Source organism: Hesperophylax consimilis, chromosome 11 (assembly GCF_061612785.1).
Source record: "Hesperophylax consimilis isolate HC1 chromosome 11, BYU_Hcon_1.0, whole genome shotgun sequence".
Taxonomy (NCBI): domain Eukaryota; kingdom Metazoa; phylum Arthropoda; class Insecta; order Trichoptera; family Limnephilidae; genus Hesperophylax; species Hesperophylax consimilis.
Genome location: NC_142846.1, coordinates 8,966,972 through 8,989,531, shown reverse-complemented (window position 1 = coordinate 8,989,531; position 22,560 = coordinate 8,966,972). Strand labels below are relative to the sequence as shown.

The following is a 22,560-nucleotide window of genomic DNA, read 5'->3' as shown; positions in this document are numbered from 1 at the left end:
AAATACGTTAAAAATTTAAATACAAATATTTTTCTAAGCATTCTCTGTGCTTCCTCCACTTGAATGCTAATAATTGCCAATTTAAGTTCAAAGGGGAATATTATTTTTCCGGCAGAAACCAACTACCAAGATATCTATAAATAACTGGGATTATAAAAATATTTTTTATTTTATATTTCTTACGTACTTTACTTAGGTTCAACCTTTATCCAGAATGAGTACCACTTAAACATTATTTAAAAGGGCCCACATTCTACTATGAATTTGTAAAAACTAATAACCCTCGAGCTAACTAGTAATGCTTTATAAGATAATTTATAATTTAATTGATAGCCCGTACCTATTAAAAAATATAAATTTAAAATTTTACGTTAAGAGTTGCTCAATCTTTGGACATATTTTATATTCGTAAGAGCAATACTAATTATCTTGAAAATGTATTTATAAGAAAAGGCTGTAGCACGTTTCATAGTTTATGATCAAACATTGATTTGTTTAACACGAAACTTACTAAATTCAGAACATTCTTTAAAACATAACATTTCATCAATCGAATATAATATCGAAAAACTTATTTTATTGATTTTTTTTTCATAAAAATTGCTCTTTTCCGTTTCTGCTTTCAGTTTGAATTGAAAAGAGGTTTGAAAAGCAGCTCAATAGCAAAATTACATAACAACAGTTTTAATTGAATAACAAGAGTTTTCTTTGAATAGTAAGAGTTTTAATTGAATACCAACAGTTTTAATTGAATAACAACAGTTTGAATTGAATACTAACAGTTTAATTGAATGACAACAGTTTTCAATTGAAAAACAACAGTTTTAATTGAAAAACAACAGTTTTAATTGAATACCAACAGTTTTAATTGAATAACAACAGTTGTTTTTTATTAAAAAACAGCAGGTTTAATTGAATACCAAGAGTTTTGTTATTTGTTTTTGGGGTATTATGCCGTGTTGCGCTAACTCCTTCTTTAGCCAACGTTTCGGACAGCATTGCAGTGTCCATCATCAGGGCAGATGTCTTATTTGAGGTTGTGTTAAAATGTGAGCTTAAGTATGAGGTTGTGATACCGTGTTGCCAGCTCCAACCCTCTGAGCTAACATTAACGTATCATTTTTTTATTTAAAGTGGTTTTCTTCGTTTAGCTCTGGTGTATCCGTCAATTACCGGATACCAAGAACTATTAAGCTTAGCTCCATCGTCTCTATTAATGTTTACGGGATTTTTATGAATTTCAATGGCTTCCGTAATCAGCCGTGCTCTATAAGTTTTCGGTCTCCCCAGGATTTCAGGAACAAATCCAAAGTAATGCCCGGTGTCAATCAAATGCTCGGCAATTGCCGATTTGTCAGGGTGGCCGAGTTTACAAGCTCTGAAGTGTTCCGAAATTTTTTTGGAGATAGTCCGCTCTGTCTGGCCTACATAGACCTTGTCACATCCGGAACAGCTGAGTTTATACACTCCATCTGTTTCCAGAGGAAACTTAGTCTTTGCAGACCTCAGTAAGTCCTGTATCTTTGTTGTTGTTCCGAAGACAGTCTTGATATTTTCCTTTCTCAAAAGCTTGGCAATTTTGTCTGTCACATTGTGCACATAAGGCAGGAAGGCACAGCCTTTCGACTCTTGTTCAACTCTGTCTTCGTTTGGTGCAGATTTGGCTCTTATGATTTGCCTTGTCTGACTTGCTGGGTAGCCGTTACGCTCCAGTGCATCGGTCAGCTTCGTAAGTTCCGCTCCGATTTTATGTTCTTGACTAAAACTTAACTCTGAGCAATTGGAGGGAGTTGCGATGGGCAGTCCGTTATCGCCAGTACTAGCCAACTTTTTTATGTAGAAGTTTGAAGAAGTGGCACTCGACACAGCTTCGGCTGTCCCTAAAGTATGGTGGCGCTACGTCGACGATGTCTTCGCCATTTGGCCTCATGGAACGGAGAAACTAAACGAATTCCTGGACCATCTTAATTCTCTCCACAGCAAAATTAAATTCACAATGGAACTGGAAAACGAAGATAAAATCCTGCCCTTTCTAGATGTGGAGGTGATGCGGAAACACGATGGTAGCCTAGGGCATACTGTATATAGGAAACCAACCCATACGAATCGGTACTTACACGCTGATTCGCACCACCACCCAGCGCAGAAGAGAGGACTTATCCATACATTGGTGACCCGAGCGACCAGAATATGCGAAGAACATAAAATCGGAGCGGAACTTACGAAGCTGACCGATGCACTGGAGCGTAACGGCTACCCAGCAAGTCAGACAAGGCAAATCATAAGAGCCAAATCTGCACCAAACGAAGACAGAGTTGAACAAGAGTCGAAAGGCTGTGCCTTCCTGCCTTATGTGCACAATGTGACAGACAAAATTGCCAAGCTTTTGAGAAAGGAAAATATCAAGACTGTCTTCGGAACAACAACAAAGATACAGGACTTACTGAGGTCTGCAAAGACTAAGTTTCCTCTGGAAACAGATGGAGTGTATAAACTCAGCTGTTCCGGATGTGACAAGGTCTATGTAGGCCAGACAGAGCGGACTATCTCCAAAAAAATTTCGGAACACTTCAGAGCTTGTAAACTCGGCCACCCTGACAAATCGGCAATTGCCGAGCATTTGATTGACACCGGGCATTACTTTGGATTTGTTCCTGAAATCCTGGGGAGACCGAAAACTTATAGAGCACGGCTGATTACGGAAGCCATTGAAATTCATAAAAATCCCGTAAACATTAATAGAGACGATGGAGCTAAGCTTAATAGTTCTTGGTATCCGGTAATTGACGGATACACCAGAGCTAAACGAAGAAAACCACTTTAAATAAAAAAATGATACGTTAATGTTAGCTCAGAGGGTTGGAGCTGGCAACACGGTATCACAACCTCATACTTAAGCTCACATTTTAACACAACCTCAAATAAGACATCTGCCCTGATGATGGACACTGCAATGCTGTCCGAAACGTTGGCTAAAGAAGGAGTTAGCGCAACACGGCATAATACCCCAAAAACAAATAACAAAAATACTTTTGGCCGTGAAAATCTTAAATCATACCAAGAGTTTTGATTGAATAAGAACAGTTTTTAATAATACCCCAAAAAATAAATCACTAAAATAACCGTCTAGTTCAATTATGATTTTAACGGTTTCTTAAACATTTTAATTTTAATAAATATATTTATTTTGTAAAGCAAGGTAGTTTAGCAAATTGTGTCTGGGGCAAAATTTATTAACAAAAAATTAAGCAAGACATCAACATTTCAAGGAGGTGTAGGTATTTCTCACACAAAAAAACACTGTTCAAGGTAGTCCAAGTAACTCATAACTAACCGTCAAATATTACGTAGAAGTACATATTAATCTTCATGCGGGTAACATCGTCTAACTAACATTGTCTAACTAAATCAATTGAATGATTATTTTACTACATCATACCAATTGAATATAAAATATATAGAAAAACCAGATTTAGATCGATAACAACAGAATCGATAGTTTTTATCTGTCTATAAAATTAAAACTATTTTGCTACATATTCATTACTATTATTTACTCAATATTTTTTACTTATCATTAATTACCTGTTTTGATATTTTTAGTTAATAATTTTCCAAACAATTTATCAATTTGAGAGGCGGGTTTGAGTACCGTCGCCTCTGAAACCATTTATTGGGTAACCAACACCTTTGCCATTGGTCACCTGATTCAAAATAAAACCAGAAACATTTGATTTAAAAAAATATTTGCCATAATTTTTTAGGTTTATATTTTTAATATTATGTTTTGTATTTTTTATTTCTATAAATGTAAAGCTGCACGTTTCGACATACAAATGCCCTAGTGAGATGAGTGGCATATGATTGTATTGTATTACACTATTTATTTTAATAAATAGACGTTAGTTTGATCATAAAACAGTATATTTTTTATGTATTTGGGTTTTTTTTTTATCGTAACTCAATATTTTCCGATCCGTGCGGGAGATAGTGCTTGTCGTAACGCTCCCATCCGTAAAGTAACCTATCGCCTTTAATTCACCCCCTCAAACTAGTATTAAAATATAACCCTCCTCTCTGCGGATGATCAAAGGCGCTGGAGGAGTGCTATTGTTTCCTTTTCTACCCTTATAAAACAAGGGAATGAAGTAAAAGCCTCTCCCGGTACCAGCCCCGCATCTGCAGTAATCGCTTGGAAAATCTTCACAATTTTACGACGCTCGTTATTTTTGATGAAGCAGACGCTAGTAATAAGTATAAAGTAACCAAACAAGAAGAACAGGCCAATCAGAAGGCCCCTGAACAAAAAATACTGTGTATAACTTCGATTTATTTGTATTGCCCATCAGTGTAAGAAAAATTGATACTCAGATGAAATAATACAATGATAAATAATATTAAAATAGAGGATCAGCATTGAACTTGAGTATTAAATAAACAAGCACTCACTGCTTATTACTGAATACGTAACAAAAAATCATGTTAATACCTCACAGTACTTACCTGAGCCAGTGGAACTTCCAAACGCAGATAAAGTCATTTCAAGCAACGATTTGATTCTGAATTATCTTTTCCCAGGATGCTATCTTACACGCTATATAGTAAAATTGTTTCGTTAAGGAGTTTTACAAGAGACAAATTAAATGTAGATAATAATTTGTAGGGTTAGACGGTTTTATCATTCTTACAAATAATTGATGAATAAGAAACGGTTTAAAGTTCCAACAAATAACACGAAATAAATAATATCGGTAGACCAATTTTCAACATTTTTTTTGTGGTTATGGCATATTTGGTATTGGCAAAGAATAAGACCGCTGTGCAAAAATTACAGTTGTTTAAAAATATAGTTTTTAAATTTGAGCTGTAATACTGAATATTTTTGAACCCCCATAGTGCTTTTACTTGTTCCGTAGGTAGTAACATGAGAAATAAATAATAAAAATTGAGAATTCAATAAAAAAAAAATATATAAAAGGTACCAAGTAATCGGGTAGGGTTGGAATAAGTACTTTTATGGTCAACATAAGTCACATAGTTAACATTAAACATCTCAATATCACCATGTTAATATCATGTTTTGTGTTCCCCTACTGTTAAATCGAGATTACGTAGGTTAATGTTTATGCTTTTATTAGAATTGTCGGTGAAGCGCGCGCGTAGCTGCAATTCGCAGCGGAACTTCGCGCGCATTTTTTGTTTTGTTTTGCAATAAATTAAAAAATTTGCATGCTGTTTATATTTGTATGCAACTCGAATACGGTATGTTAGGCATTAAAGATACTTACGTATTAAAAAAAACATAATCTTAGCCAACTGATAAGGAAAAAAACAATTTTAATAATTTTTATTTCGTTTATTGTGACAAATGAATATCGGTTAAAAACATCCTAAGTACTTCACAAACGTAAGAGAATTTAAAACGCTCATCAGAACAGACCAAAAAAGAGGCTACCTACCCTACAGGGCGGTGGGGTATCTTAAACCGATTGTTCTAAAAGAGATGAAAAAAAAAAGTTTTAATTTTTCTAAGTGAAATATTTCGTTTAGTTAACAAATTTAGCCAATATTGGAAAAAAAATCCGAATGCCATCACATTTTCCAATTTTCATATATTAAATGTATTTTTATCATAAAAAAATAAGTGAAAACATTTAAATATGCAAAAAATGCAATAGAATTGGAATTTAAGCTTATGGCATTCTTCCTGTACCAGGATTGTTTCCTTTCAGATTAAATGCTCCCACCGCTTATGTCATATGGTTAGGTTAGGTAAGGTTCTTCCTGTACCATTACTGTTTCCTTTCAGCTTAAAATGCTCTCACCGTTTATTTCATTTGGTTAGGCTAGATTAGGTTAGGTTAGGTTCTTCCTGCACCATTTCTGTTTTCTTTCAGCTTAAAATACTTCCGCCGTTTACTTAATTTGGCTAGGATCGCAACAGTTTAAATAATCGTATGTTACATTCCTTGCTTGTTGTATAAATATTTTAAGTGAAGTTAAAGAAGAATTATTTTATCTCATCGTCTACCAATGCCCTTACAAGGAAGTTCTTATAATACCTTCCTGTCAATATTCCTTTTAAACTATGTTAACTATTAATGTTGATCAGATAAATCCCACCGTCTTTTGATATTATTCATCATGTTTAAATATTCCTTACAATACATTGCACATTAGCAATATAACGCATTACCTAGTAATCTAAAACTTCCGGCAACGAACAAAAAAACACTGGCAAAGCTCTTAAAACCTATTTCCTCAGCAGTTTTATTAATAACTGACACATTCTTTCTTTGGAACTCCAAAATAACTCCTGCGTTTATTTATTGTAGTGTATCTATGTTGTCTTGTCTTTAATATAATGTTGTCTTTCCCGAAATGAGTTTTTTTTAAACTCACTGGAAATAATACATTATAACTTATTATTTTGTAATAAATAAAAATAATCTTCCCCTACCACCTTCGCACATTGAACAATCCTCGCACCAATTGGTTATAAAAGTATCACTGATGAAAGTGGTAGGTATGTAGTGATACAAATTGTTATCCACTGTATTCAGACAGCGGGTGGCTCTCCCCACGGGTTAATTCAGATACAGATTTAAACGACTCACTTGACAATATAACAAGTTGTGGCGACGTCCCATTATCTTTATATGACATTATTTTCTTCACCCAATAGCCCTACAATTCAAAAGCGTTTTTTCATTGTTTTGTTTCAGATATCTTCATCCATATTTTTAGTCAACTATATTTTGTTAACTCTTGTGCATTATTAATAGATTTTCATTGCATTTTTTTCTCAAAAATATGTACTGCATTGTATGTTAAATCCCTTAAATGGCGTTTGAATAATATAAATTAATCAGTTCTTAGATAATTTCCACTGCATTGTGACATTTTTTTCCCAAACCTTCTAATTTCATGCTTCACTGTCTTACGTTAAATACATTAATTTTTCGAAGAAAATTTCTTCTGAAAGCTTATCACTTTGTGATGTCATTATTTATTATATTAAAACATAAATAACTTTGTTTACATCACTTTAATATATATAACCCTAAATGTTTCATGAACAAAGTTCACCTCATCAGGAGTATATACTTGCTCTTGATGAGGTGAACTTTGTTCATGAAACATGTAGAGGTTATATATATATATAAATATATATATATATATATATAAAACTCATAAAAAGTAAAAGTGTAAAAGAATAAAATGTAAATATTTGAAATATTATTTCCAGTAAAACAGTTTTGGTGGTCGATGTACATTATTCTAAATAGCTGTAGGAAACGATAGGGCAATAAGTTATAATTACAAAATGTCAGAATTCCGGCTAACAAAGTCTAAGATATTAACTATTCACGGTAGATTCTCCAGATACATATTTATGGTTACAAGTTATTCGAGGAAATGTATATCATTGTGGCCGCAAATGTAACGGAAGTAATGCTCACAGAGTAGGCTTTCTAACTTTCACCAGAATTCCATTTAATTTATTCAAGTTGCTTAGTTGGTATTCATCTTGAGGACGAGTGGATACTAGCCACAATAATACGAAATTTACTCTGACCGAAAACAAAAGGGATAATTAGAAAGTCTTAAAATTAAATCATTTTAATTTTGTTTTAATTTTAGTGACGAATAAAGGAAAATATTATGATTATTTAAAATATATACCTACCTAGCGATGGGAACAAATTCACTCTGTATGTATTTCCACATTAATGATTTATTCAGTGATTTAACAAACTTACGTTATCCACGTTATATCTACACATACTATTCATAGAGTAAGTACTGCTTAAGGTATTCCATATATCCAAGATACGACAAAGTTATCTCAAACATTACAAAACACCAGTAAATAATTAAAACAACAATTTTTTGTTAGTTTTACCTAAACTTTTCCAAAAACTGAATGAACGGTTAAGAGAATTAATAGTTTTCAATTATCAAAAACTAAAAATAAAATAAAAAGCTATTTGTATCCAGTAAACAATTTAAAATCTAATGTCATATATTTACAATTTGGGAGGCGGGTATGGGTACCGCAGTCCCGGAGAAGCATTGATTGGATAACCAACACCTCTGCCATAGGTCACCCTTAGAAGATCGCTACGTTTGGTGATTTAGCAGGGGTTCCCGGGTTCATTGGGAGAGGTTTCTCTAGCTACGGGCACCGGATGCGTCTGAAGGGCTGGACCGAGAGAGTCACTCCTAGACACACCGACTCGCAGTTTCCTACCTACTCGTCATATCTTTTTCTTTTTCGGAACTTCCCCTCCTTCCTCTCATTAAAAAACCTCTTCACATAGAATCCTTTAAGGTGATATAGGCCCTGAGGTAAATATATCCTTCAGGGCCTTCGGTGTGGAGACAATGTAAATAAAATTTATTTGAGCGACCACATGCAACCGCTTACCATCCCTTCACCGTTACAAAATAGTTATACGTAAAAGTGTTTTTTCAATGTTATGTTTCAGAGTCTGTTTTTATCCCCTTTTTAGAGCAAATAATTATAATCAATAATTAGTCGCCTGAAATATCAATACAAATCAAAAATATTTCCCGAATAAAAATGAATGCCGTCAACGGCAATTGAACCCGTGCCTTGTGATGTCCGCTCAGGTGCTCTGAAACCACTGAGCTACCTTTCCAACCTGCCAAATAATTCAATATGTACTAGTACCTCAATCAACAATAACTGCTTATCATTTTTCCACAACAAAAAACCAACTTTATTTTTGTAGGAAAGGCTTTGCTAGTGTGTTAATTTCTCACTAGATGGCGTCGAGACATATTATATCTTTATTTGCTTGTGGAATATTTTTGACTTGTCAAATATTATTATTATTTATTTTTTTAATGATAAACTAATGTTTATAAGACAAGTTTTTATGCATGGCATAAAGGATAACACATAATTATAAGCAATAATCAGCCGCCTGAAATATCAATACAAATTGAAAATATCTCTCGAGTAAAAACAAATGCCACCAACCCATACCCTTTTTATATGATTACTTACCTTCGAGTGCTGAATGTTCTAAATCTAATTTATTTTTGCTACATACATTATAATGGTGTTTCTTAAAATTTACCCTATTATGTCTGCAAATTTTTATTATATTGTTAAAAACAATAGCTTTTTTCACGAGATAAATTTATTTAATTATTTTTCACGTTCTTAATAAAACGGTTATACACCAACATATTACGGAAAAGATTACAAATTTGAGACAAATGTATAAACTGTCTGAGAATGACGACGAAGTTGTCGATGGTCAATGTAGAATCGTTAAGCAGTTGAGTCACTCTGTTGATTGGCGCAATTCGATAGTTTCGGAGAACAAAGGGTGCATGGAATCTCTCACGAGTGTACTTGTTAGGTACATACAAGCACACCTATTTTAAATTAGATGGATTAAGAGCAGTTCCAGGATTAACTTAAAAAAATGTTTCCCTATAAATATTTTTCCTGTTGAGAACAAAGATGGATACAGACATAGACAGCATGTATTTTTCCTCATATATAGCTATACAGGTACCGAATAAAACTCTTTAAATACTTAAATTTCAGTGTATTTCACTTGTTTCTAAAATAAATTAAAACCACAATTTCCTCTGAAATCATAAGATTTGTAAGTAGGTACTTACATATCTACCTACTTACCTACGTAAAATTGTTTTTTTTTTTTATTTCAACGAGGATATATATATAATCTGTCCAAATAAATGTCACTATCTCACGTCATTGGCTACATCGGTTTTCATTCATATTCATCTACAAGGAAGGCATTTCCAGTGTTAATTATCTATTAGTCTTTAAAATAGACTTGATATATAACATCTTCGTAGTTACAATAATTAAATTAGTACAGTACATTTTTAGGAGTTGAAAAGCTTATGTTCTCGAAAGGTAGTTGAAATAATGAAGGTACTTTGCTCCGTACATTGCTACTCGAGGGGTGAAATTAATTGACTATTTCAGTGGACCATAAGTCTCAGACCGTTAAAACCTTGTTAGTGCTGTCATATAATACTGAAAAATGGCGTCTGCTATTGCACATGATATGGCTATTGGATAGGGTAGATTCATGATGGGAAAATCTCTCAAAAATGACAAAAGCTTACGGGAAAAGTAATTAGTAGTCTTGAAAACAAAACCGCTTTGTAATTATTATTTCTTAGTTGAATAATTGTAAAGAATTACCTGAACGTTTAACCTAATTATAAAGTTATCCAGAAAAAAATTTTATCACGAGTTACGTTATTAAATAATTGCACTTATTTCCGATATTCTTGAAGTTTTTACAGGAGCCAAGAAAAAAAAGTTGTTTCCATGAGAATTTGCGTTATAATCGTATTGATAATAATGACTGTAATTAAAGAAAAGTATATATTCATAATGCTAAGAATGACATTTGAAAAACAATTTATGTTTTTTTTTTTATATACAGATAAACCATTTTTCTCATATACAAAATACAAGTTTGTAATGTGAGATGGAAAATACTATTCAACAGTAATACGTAACATCTTTTAAACTCAAAATTAATACTGATATTTTTGTAGGAACAGTAGACCTTGCTTCCAAAAAAGGATGTTTCTAATTTTGACTTATTTAAAATCACCAATCAACTCGGAAATTATGAAAAATTTCCGAGGAAAGATTTGTAAGTAGTTTACTTTGATTCCTACTCGCTTAATTATAAACCATAAATATTTTAAGAATATTTTTCTTCAGCACCGACACACATGATCATAAATAAATTTAGCTATTTGATGAGCAAGCCTGTTCATAGCTTAATACAATTTGTCCAAAGAACTTTTTTCAAACTTTCTTCAGTCAGGTAAGTACCATAATATACTTACGCATTCAACACAGCACCATCTTAAACCGGAAACGAAACACACTAACAACACTACAGATGAAATGCCAAATGGTCAAGTTGAAACGGGACTTTGCTCCGTTCAGTCAATAAGCAGTATAAGCACTGTGGTAATGATTTCATCCATTTTTTTTCCTGCTGTAAACCTTTAATTGCATCACTTATGTGAACAAACGCTTCAATGAATGTGATTTTATCTCACATTTTAATATCTCACTCAGCAATTCCTGTCAACTGTGGATGGGGCACCAGTGTCCTCCATACAAAAATCGATGAAATTTTTTTAGGCGATTTTAATTCTTGTGTACAAATAAATTGTATAAAGACTAAGTTCAGAATCGCCTGCACTAATAATGCTTTAGAAAATATTTTTTATTTGATGTATGCAGCTCTGCCAGCTTTGGAAAAAAACATCTAGGTACAATTTTTTCTCCACAGTCAACAGTCAATAATCCAAACAGCTTTCAGATTAGATAAGTAGATTCGCGTCCATGTAGAAGGTATATCAGTTAATTATTCAAAATGTAGTGCCTGTAGTAGCTATCCATATTTGCAGAATATTATATTGTATCACCCAACGTTGTTATTTCTACCCAGCATCAAGCCATGGTATATTATTAACTAGCGAATACCCTTGAAAATATAATCACGCGATATTATAATTCCGATATTGAAAATGTCCCATTGAATATTTCTATTTTTGAGACCGATAATTCGTGGTGGAATTCCATTATAATATATTATAATAAAACAAATAAAAAACTTTATTCCACTTAATTTTATTTTGACCGTAACCGGTTTCAGCTCGTCAAAGCCATCTTCAATAAGTAACTTTGTAATTAGTATTCGCTAGTTAATAATATACCATGGCTTGATGCTGGGTAGACTAAGAATTTTGTGTACCAGTCTGAAGATGGCTTTGACGAGCTGAAACCGGTTATGGTCAAAATAAAATTAAGTGGAATAAAGTTTTTTATTTGTTTTATTATAATATATTATGTCCCATTGAAATAATTTTATATTAAATGTGACACAACTAATTCCGATTTATAAACTGACATTAAAATTCAAATTAAAAATTGAGTTCATCGAACGTGTATAATTTAATTTTTAATAGAATAATCACTCGGAGTTAATATTTTATGATAATCTTTAAATGTACATTCAATTCATTGTTAGACATGATGACTTATGAGAAGGGTTAATGCATTTTTGAAAAGCCATCTATATTTAAAATGATGTCAAAAATTCTTTTATAAGTGAATTTTTTTTCTTAACTAATATCTTTATCAACATTTTTTGAAAAATTGATTTCACAAAGAAAAATATCCTGAATTTTATTTTAACGGTAAAAATGTCACTAATGTATTTTTTTTTAAATTCCTATACCTTATAAATAATTTATAAAATTAATATATTAAAATTTAAAAACAATTCCTACTTTTGAAAAACTTCATAAGTGTGTGTTAGCTAGGCAAAAAAGAAAATAATAGGGAATCGGAAATAAAGTTTTTTTCCATATACACAGTGTCCGGAAACTCGTAGTACAAGCGGGAAACTGGAGAATCTACACCACATGGGGAACCCAAAAAAACATAAAGTTTTTTGATTTTGAAAAAAAACCAAAAAAAAATATTTTTCGGCTATTTTAGGGTTAAAGTTTTTTCTGGTGTTTAGGGTTGAATAACAGATGTTTTAACCCTGCAGAGCAGAAATATTTTATGATTACACCGGGTTAAATGAAGGGTGATTTCAAAATAATGCTTCAAATCCGAGTTTCTTCATTTGTTTTACTTTCAAATAGTTTTAATTAGTTGGGTACTTTGATCTTCAGTAATAATTTATAAGAATTAGATTAAAAAAAAAAAAAAAAAAAAAAAAATCAACTTCAAACTCGATTTACTCGATAACGAAAGCTCAAATAAAAAAAATATATACTACAAAATCGACTCCAAATGTGATGTAGATTCACCAGTTTCCCGCTTGTACTACGAGTTTCCGGACACCCTGTATACAACTGCCGGCTAACTCGGATACATTGAATTCTGATAATAATGGCTGTTCATTATGATAACCTATTTATTTCAATTTTAGATGTAGTAGGTAATTGGTGTTTCAATTTTTTCAATTTTCGCGCAGATAAATAAATTGTTTTTTGAAAATCTGATTTAGCCATTTCGAAAACACCCACACCCACACCCACACGCACACCAAGAGAAAAATAAGAATAAAAACCATTTTTCTTTTGTGAAAACACTTATTATTAGTATCTTTGACAATATTCGCGTTCAATCAAGTAGGTACCTTTTTGAATTTATTTGTACAGCAAAATAAAGAAAAGAGTTTGACAGACAACTATAATGACAGGATAGAATTTCAATAGTTTTATTCGGTCGAAACAATATTATAATTTCTCCGAACTTGAAATATTCAAGTACCCTTTATGTAAACTAAAGGTCTGGTAAGTTTTTCTAAGAAGGCTTGGAGCGCAAAGTTCAGGGAGGAAAACAATTATAGTTTGCTACTTACTTGTTGCCAGACCAACAACAGTTAGACAACAACAACAATACTCGCTTTGAAGACTACCAAGACCCAATAAAATCTAAAATTAAATATTAATTTAATTTTTTTGGTTTTAGGCATTTCACCCTGAAAAGAGTGCTTTGTGCCGGTAATAGTTGGATAAAAAAATTCGGTCAATCTATTGGGAGAATAATAAAACAAATTAAATATTGGACTCATTTAGATCACTAAAACAAATTAAATGTTGAATTCATTCAGGTTAATAAACTTACATAAAGCTGTATGAACACGAGAATTGTTAAGAGATAAAAGGTATGAAATGTTAAGAGGGGACTGGTGTGTGATTTTAATAAGCCGGCGGTATATGTTCTTGAAAGATGAATGGTTTTTACAGTTAAAGAAAACGTGGTCGAGGGTTTCCTCTTCCAAACCGCACTGGCAGACCGGATCATCCAAAACTCTAATTCTAGCCAAGTGAGATGCAATTGAACAGTGACCAATTCTCATTCTCGAAATACATGAAATGAATCGTTTTGAAAGTTTTTTACCGTGAAACCTTGGCTTAGCAGGGATATGGTTTTGAATTCCAGCATAGAAAGATCCAGTTCTTATTTTGGAGACTGCCCAATTTTCTTCCCAGGCACGAGTCATGTTGGATTTAAGAATCGGGTAAATATTAAATTCACTCCGATTCAATTGAAAAAAATAAATTGATGGCAGAGGTTATCCAATGAACGGTTACTGGGTGGCGGTATCCATATCCACCTCTCAAAGTGGTTATATATTAAATCAATTTTATTTTTAGCATTTGAGAATTCATTTTTAAAACGGTTTTTAAATATTTTTATAAGGTTCATAAAACGTGAAAATGCCGTGTATTTATTTACGAGATTTAAGTTGTAAAAGTTTCAACTGCCCGGATTGCGTACTTGGATACGGATTAATCTTTTGTATTGCATAACAGTATGTATTGCTTTATATTGGAATAACTGTGTGCCCATAAATATGTGGGAGGCAGGGGAGAGTTAGTCAATCCAGGTTAGTTATAAGTCATTGCAAGGAACTTTTTAAATCAAAAAGCCAATCAGAATAACCATTGGGGAAACGCACGTTATTACATTTTTTTGCACATTTTATCAATGTTTTATAGTTAAATTTTTTTATAATATATTCTAAAAAGGGATTCTTACTTAGAAGTAAAGTTCTTTGAATTTTTTTATGTAGACATATTGGCAGGATATTGATAAATGGAAATATAATATTTTTTAACATAAATACACTTCAAACCACCACCAAATAATAGCTACCCTAGTTTTAGACATAAGGCGCATGACTGAACCATGACGAAGAAAAACTATTATTTGCTGGTGGTTTGAAGTGTATTTATGCCAAAAAATATTATATTTTTTAACATAAATACACTTCAAACCACCACCAAATAATAGCTACCCTAGTTTTAGACATAAGGCGCATGACTGAACCATGACGAAGAAAAACTATTATTTGCTTACCAAATAATAGCTACCCTAGTTTTAGACATAAAGCCCATAACTGAACCCACGACGAAGAAAAACTAGTCATTCAACGTCCGCGTGACATTTTAGGGAAGTTTCTTCTTTTTTTAAATAAATGTCTTACGTCGTGAAATCTTTGCAGTCGCTGCTTTCGGCAAAAATTAACTGCAAATAAAAAAATATCTGAAAAGCTTTTAAATAATATTATATTATTAAGAACAGCATCAGTTAGCGTGTTGAAACGTTTTTTTTTTAATTTAACTTTTTCCAGCATTTCTTACAGATAACATTGCTTATTGCTTTTAAACGATTTTTTTTAAATAATTCGAATGGCGTTTAATACCACTACCAAGCTTTAAAAGCCTCTGTAAATCAAAGCGGAGGAAACATAAATATTAAGGCTTAACATCTCCCTAAAAGCCTTTGCAAGAAACCCAGCATCTAACGCAAGATATCATAAAACACCCCGCAATATTCCAGCAATGCGAGCTACCAGCCGCGAACTACAGATCTGTCCCGCTTTAATTAAGATTAAACACAGATCATTAGTCATCTAGAGTTCGTTCACCCTCCCACCCGTAAATTAAGAGATGTGACCCCATATAACAGAGTGTGAAAAATAATTTCTCGGTTATTTTCGCCCATCGGGGAAATTGGGAGACCCAGTGTAGAAATTCACAAGAAATTGGATATTAGTATCACAGTCGAAAACAATTCCTATAATAACGACATTTTTATGTTGACGAATACATTTTCAGCACGTAAATGTTTAACATATGTCATTTTTAAATTGCCGCAAAAAACGATTTCTTCTGGCGAGCGTTTTTGACATCACACTGGTCAACGTTTGTAGGGGCAGCTCCACTTGCCGGTGATAATATATATATTAACAGCCATTAACATTACCTACATCATAGCTAAGAAAGATTATGTTTGCCAAACAATGTACATGTTTATATGTTTATAAAACTATTAGCACACATGAAGATGTGAGCTAACTTAAGATTAATAAATAAAATAGCCAAATTCAAATTATTTTGAATTTGCGATTTTAGCTAGTTTTCAAACTCAGCAATTATTGACGAAAATATTACGTAATATTAAATATTATTAGTGCGACGAACAGAACCAGAAAAAATATCGCTAAATATTCCACGCATTTTTATTTTATTCTGAAGCCCCCATGGAACTCGAGACATTTATAATATATTACTCAAACAATTTGGTGTGAGAATGGTTTTATCGAGTAGACGTATTTTTAAGGCTTTTTAACGTGGATGTTTGAATTGATGATGGCGTTTTTGCGAGCGAAGTAAGCGATGGAAAAATTGTGCGATTACCCGTTGAGTTTATTTTATATCCATTTTTCTCCCCCACTCGCCGTAGATTTTTTAAATTTCAGCTCTGCTGACTGAATATTTTATTATAAGTAAAATTATTAGATGTTGGATTAAAATTCACGGTTCGTTTATTTGTAAAGAAGGTCGATTTGGTACAATGTGAGAAATTAGTTATTAAATTTCACACAGATTTTCGTTTTAAGAATTATATTGATGGTTATTCTCTCAATATCCTAAAATATGAAGAAAAACGCACTCAACTTAATAAATTTTTTGCTTAAACAATAATATTCATGCTTAGAGTTGCTAAATATGATTCAATTTAAGGTATCTGCGCGCTCCACACGCTCTTCTGTCATATTCAAATTACATCGATGCAAAACCAGAAAAAAAATTTTTGCTATATAATTACAATAACAAAATAAAAAAGTGGACGTTTTCAATTGCAAGTTTAACAAATATAAAAACAGTTCATATAAGAGCATTTCTGTGATATTTCACAATTATGTAACTTTTTTGGTTTAAATTTATAATTTTGTTATGAATTGAATTTGTTTTATGTACATCTTATCTTCTAATGGTTACCAATAAATGACAACCGTGACTATTCTGTTTTATATTATTTGTTATAATAATATCTTTAATATGACACCTTTAATTATACCAGAACAAGCTCCATAAAACAAATATTATTCTTCGTTTTCATGTTTTGTTTTTATATAGTTTTCTTACAAATGTCATTACAATTATATGTATTTTACGTTGTCTTATAAGAAATACAATTACAAGGAGGAAATTTATAATCGGTTTAATTTTGGCCATTCTATGCAAATACAAACTGATAAAAAATAAACTGTAGATTTCCCGAAAATAAATAAATTTGTTGGAGAACTGCGTACTTACCTGATCACATTTTCAAACAAATTATACATTTAAACACTGAACGTCTTAATAATTCGATTTTTACACGTCCGTTCTATGTAAGCGTGGTAAAACCGACCTTGAGCCTGATTTAAGACCGTTTTAAACAAACAAACGCCTTGGCAATATGTAAAGGTTTTCAATGTTCTTACTTTACGCGCCGCGTAATATTTACACCACGTTTTAAGTAAGGCTGTGAATAGATAATCCTAATAAATGGGATCTATACCGATTAGAATGTGAACTGATTTTGCAAATGTATGTAAAACCTTTCAAATCTCAGGCTAATGCATTTTATAAACACTTTTAAAATATTTTTTAAATAATGGCATACAGAGATCAGGGCCAAAAAGGCCCCTTAATCTTTGATCATGATTTAATTTATTTCATTATGTTTTAGCAATTTAAATAAAAGCAAGGAAAAAATGAACTTACTTCAGTCATACCGACACGCTCATGGAGTTGGTTATCTAACGCATGATTCCAGGAGGGATGTGTTAGGAGGTTCCATTCCCGCCTCCCAAATTGTAAATATTATTAATTCAAGAAAATGCTTTTTTAATATAAGATACTTAACCATAACACGAATTAATTACAGCCAATTAACCATCGCGTCTCGGCACATACTCCTAGCCTCATTTACATTCAAACATCGTCTCATAAATATTCTTCTATTATTCTGATTCCGACTCAAGTTCTGTATCTGGCTGTGTTAGTATCTGGTTCCCTTGATCGTGCCATTTCTTCCTCGGTCGTCTCCAACTTCTTCTACTATTATTTTTATTGCATTCGGTCTCAAGATTTAAAATTCAGCATCAATAGAAAAAAAAATCTTTTTGACAAGTTTACATAATTTGTAATCACAATCACCAAATGTCGATAGCTTTAGTAATTTTGAAAAATACAAGGCGTATGGGCAAGCATTTTGTTACGATTATAGTTTTTAATAATTATTTTTATTTAGTTTATCGATTCGACCAACGTTATTGAAAATATACGAATTTCAGACATTTTATTAAAACAAAAATCGCTTGTGTAAATATTTTTCTTATTATCGTAAGCAAAATTTTTAACTCACAGCAAATAATAGTAGTAATGTAAATGTTATGTTATCAACGTTCATTTTTATCAAAATTATAAAATAATATATTACCCTTTCAAATATTTTACCTTTGACGTTGTTGAAATACCTTGTAATAACCTTGTATAACATTATATGATATTTTTTATAAAAACTACGAGCTACTAAACAAATAATAACGATGAAAAGGTAGCAAATAACTGCGCAATATTTAATACGTCAAAAAACTGTTTTATCCCGTCAAACAGCAGATAGGCTAGGATTCGGGTTGCGTGTAATGAAATGGTATAAAAAATGTAGATATTTTTATAAGTTTTTGAAAATAAATATTGGTATTTGAAGTCCACAGCAGTTGACTGAAACAAATAAAGCGATATTAAACATAGCGTTTGTAAACAACGAATAGTCCCATGGGGACACGCATTTGTCATAATTAAATTCGAGGTCAGGGCATAACAAAAATGGAAGCAACGTGTAATAATAAAGTACCTATAATGGGAAGAGAAAGAGACAGCAAGACAAACGGAAACAATTTTATCAGCATGTTTTTTTCTGATCTTTCGTGATTTGCGTTATCATACTCCTTTTACACGATCATAACTCACCATCACGCCGTTTCGCCGCCGGGGTGGGCAGAGAGGAAGGACCGCTAAGCAACTCGGCCATGATACACACTCCTTGCCTCATTCAAATTCCCACATCGTTTCATTTGATTTACTTAATGGTACAATGTCTTCCTCGGGCGTCTCCGATTTCTTCTACCATTCACATTTGCGTCCTATATTTTCCATGCATTCCTTTCTTCGTTCATTTACTTCACATGCTTAAACCATCTTGACTTCTATTTTTTTTGTATTTTTTTTATTTTTTTTTATTTATTTTTTTTTTTATAAGCAATAATTATTAGCCTGAAACACTCATCCACATTGAAAAATCTCCTGATAAAAGATACATGACGCCAACGAGACATGAACCCGTGTCCTTTTGATTTCCGGTCAACAGCTCTGACCACTGAGCTATGGCGGCTTATCTCTTATCCGCGAAATAATTCAATATATACTAGTGTTTCATTCAACAATTACTGCTTGTTACATTTTTCACCTGAAACAACCAACTTTATTTTATATGAGAAAGGCATTGTAAGTGCTAACTCTCTCACTAGATGGCGTCGAGACAAATTGTCTACATTTTTGGTGAGAATATTAGAACTTGTCACATATTAATTATTATTTTTTTGGTAAACTAATATTTTAAGACAACATTTTTTATGCACAGCACAAAGGGTAACGATTATTTTATAAGCAATAATTATTAGCCTGAAACACTCATCCACATTGAAAAACCTCCTGATAAAAGATACATGGACTTCCTTTTCTTAATTTTACTCATTACGCTTACATCAGCCTTGCATTCTTTGCGGATCTCAACATTTCTCACACGATCATCCTACGATATTTATAAAGATCTCCGGGCTTTATACTAGAATCAAACTTATGCCTGTATCACCACCTTTAGTACCATTTGCGAAGAAAAATATGAGATATAATATAAGTTTTTAGCCACTACAATTCATACTTGTTCATTTCGTAACACGAACATCACACAATTAACCAAATTAATTGCACAATGGAAATGAGCCAGTCATCTATTCTTGTGTCACATAAAGTAACCACAAAGTGCAATTAAATGCAATATACAAACGCCTAAAGACATGCACTTAAATTCAATATACAAACTGGCAAAGACGGGAGCAAGGCCTCAAGATATGCACTTACGAGACTTGTATATTTCTTCAAAAACCTAAGAAACATACTACCTAGGAAAGACATCAAAAAAGTATTTTATGCTTTATGTCATTCCCGTCTTGAGTACGGAATTCTAGTATGGGGATCTGCTACAGCAAATAATATTAACCACTTAGATATTGCTCAGAAGAACATTATAAAAACCATACTAAAATTACCCATCAGAACCCCCTCAAAAGATATTTTTAAGTGTTTTGACATTCTAAATTTAAAACAAATATATGCCAAGAATATTTTAATATATCATTTTAAAAACAGAAAATCTAATGAAACTCGGATACATGATACAAGAGCTTCAAAAAGGGATATACGAGATGGTCCAAAATTCAAGACAAGCTTTGGCCAAAGAAACCACATATATCTGGCAACCAAACTTTACAACATCCTTCCTTCAAGTTTGAAAAAGATAAATAAGCTTAAGGAAAAAATCAAAACATGGGTGAAAGAAATCAATGCAGACATACTAGAAAATCTATTAAAAACATCATAGAAACTAAATAACAGAAAATCAAAGAAATCTACCAGTCCGCCTCAGCACAGGACTACCTAGTGAGGAGGACTAAGAAGAAACTATATGAATGAAATATTATAGATTTTTATATAATGTAACTCTCATCAAACCTTATTAAATAGACATTAATAAAAAATAATAAAAAAATGTAATATACAAACTGGCAAAGACGGGAACAAGGCCTCGAGATATGCACTTAAAGCGAAGCTTAATGCCAATCACTATTTTGATTAATCTTTATAACGAATTGGTGTACATTGTGAATACCAAAAAATATGCTTTATTGAAGGTTTTCCTATCGTTTCGTTTGAGTAGAATTTAAAAAATATATAAATTACTCAGTAAAAAATATAAATGTAAGCTACTAAAAAATATTTTTTTTCAATATAAATGTGGGGACGCATAAAAGAAACATTTTTTAAAAAATACAGTACTATAGCTAAAATTATCCGTGACAGTTTCACTTGATTAACTTTTTTGCTTTCTTATAAACTTATTTACAAAATAAATAAAAATCAGTTTTGTGTTTGAAATCGAACGTTTCTAAACTCCGTTTGTCAAGCAATTTTAATGCCTATTACCTACAATTTAAGGTATACCAAGAATAAAAACGTTTTCGGCTTGTAGCTTCCTCATAAATTATGGGTATTTCAAAGCTTCAGTAATGATCATTTTGTGTTTTTGACAAACAACTATAATGATAATAACATAGCATTTATATAATGCAATTTAGTGTCATTTCACTTCAAGTGTAAGAACCTATAAAGGTCGATATATGACAGCCTCCGTGGTCGAAGGATAAGGCTCTCGACTAGCAAGCCAGAGGTCGCGGGATCAAATCCCGGCTTGCGCAAGTAAATTTTATTTTATTAATTTTTGTTATTTTTAAATTTGGTGTAAGACTACCATTCAGAATAAGAACTTTGATTGAAATGGATTTGGCCGTGGCCGTGACCAGATGTAAATAGCCAGATGCTTCACCTTCACTTTCCTTCTCCCCATCTCCTTCCCCTCCCCATCACCTTCATCCTTATAGCATACCCCAATTGGGATGCCTCACTGAATAGTCTCACTGGTTCCTGACAGTCGGGAGCAGTTGAGACTCTTGTGCGGTTTCACATAAAGCAAAAAATTAATAAAAAACCTTCATTGATTAAGGTTTAAGACTGGGTAATATATTGCAGATTTGTTTCGAGTGAAAGTACATAAACATTACAAAGTTTTATGAGTGAAAATCACTCCCGACGTCAATACAATATTTCGTTAGTATGATTATTTTTCTGATATGGGTTGAACAAGTTACAAGAAAGTTTTTATTACTCTACGACGAGGCTGTTTGGCGGGCGAGATAATACTATAAGTAATAAATAAGCTAATCAACTATGATATATTGTGTTCCGTAACAACGGAGTAAGCTGGTAGAATAAAATACTACCGCACTAAAAATAACTTAGTGCCGTATAAACATTGCTTTATTTCTCAGTTCTTCAATTATTTTCTGTTTTCTTATTTCAATTTTGGTACTAACCGGACAAGAGTCAGAAAGAAAAAAAAACTAATGATGGGTTGATTCACAAAATTTGAACAATTCATCAAATTTTAAAGTTGATTTTCAAGTTCTGTAAAGGTTCTATTCATATTCTATTATTGACCAGTTGCTTCACATAACTGAAATAATAACTTGAAAAGAAGTTACTCGAACTTGAAGATGAACTTTCAAATTTGATGAATTGTTGAAATTCTGTGAAACAATCCGTCCTAAGCTTTACATTCAAATATAGTAAGCCACAGAAGTATTAAAATGTGCATCTTTGTGAAATTTAACACTCCGACAATTTGTAAAAAGTGATTTTTTTACTTATTATTTTTACAAGAAAGACAATAAAGCGAGAAGACAATAAAATCAACAATTTATTTGTATGGTAAAATATTTAATTCAGTGTTTAGATGAAAAGACGTAACGT

The 22,560-nt window shown here is 32.1% G+C and overlaps 1 protein-coding gene across 1 annotated transcript in view; it reads left to right on the top strand.

Moving 5' to 3' along the window:
• Nucleotides 1–22,560, top strand: part of LOC149419752 (glutamate receptor ionotropic, kainate 1-like) — a 494,564-nt gene that overhangs the window by 117,855 nt on the left and 354,149 nt on the right. The gene's annotated exons all lie outside the window — the stretch shown is intronic.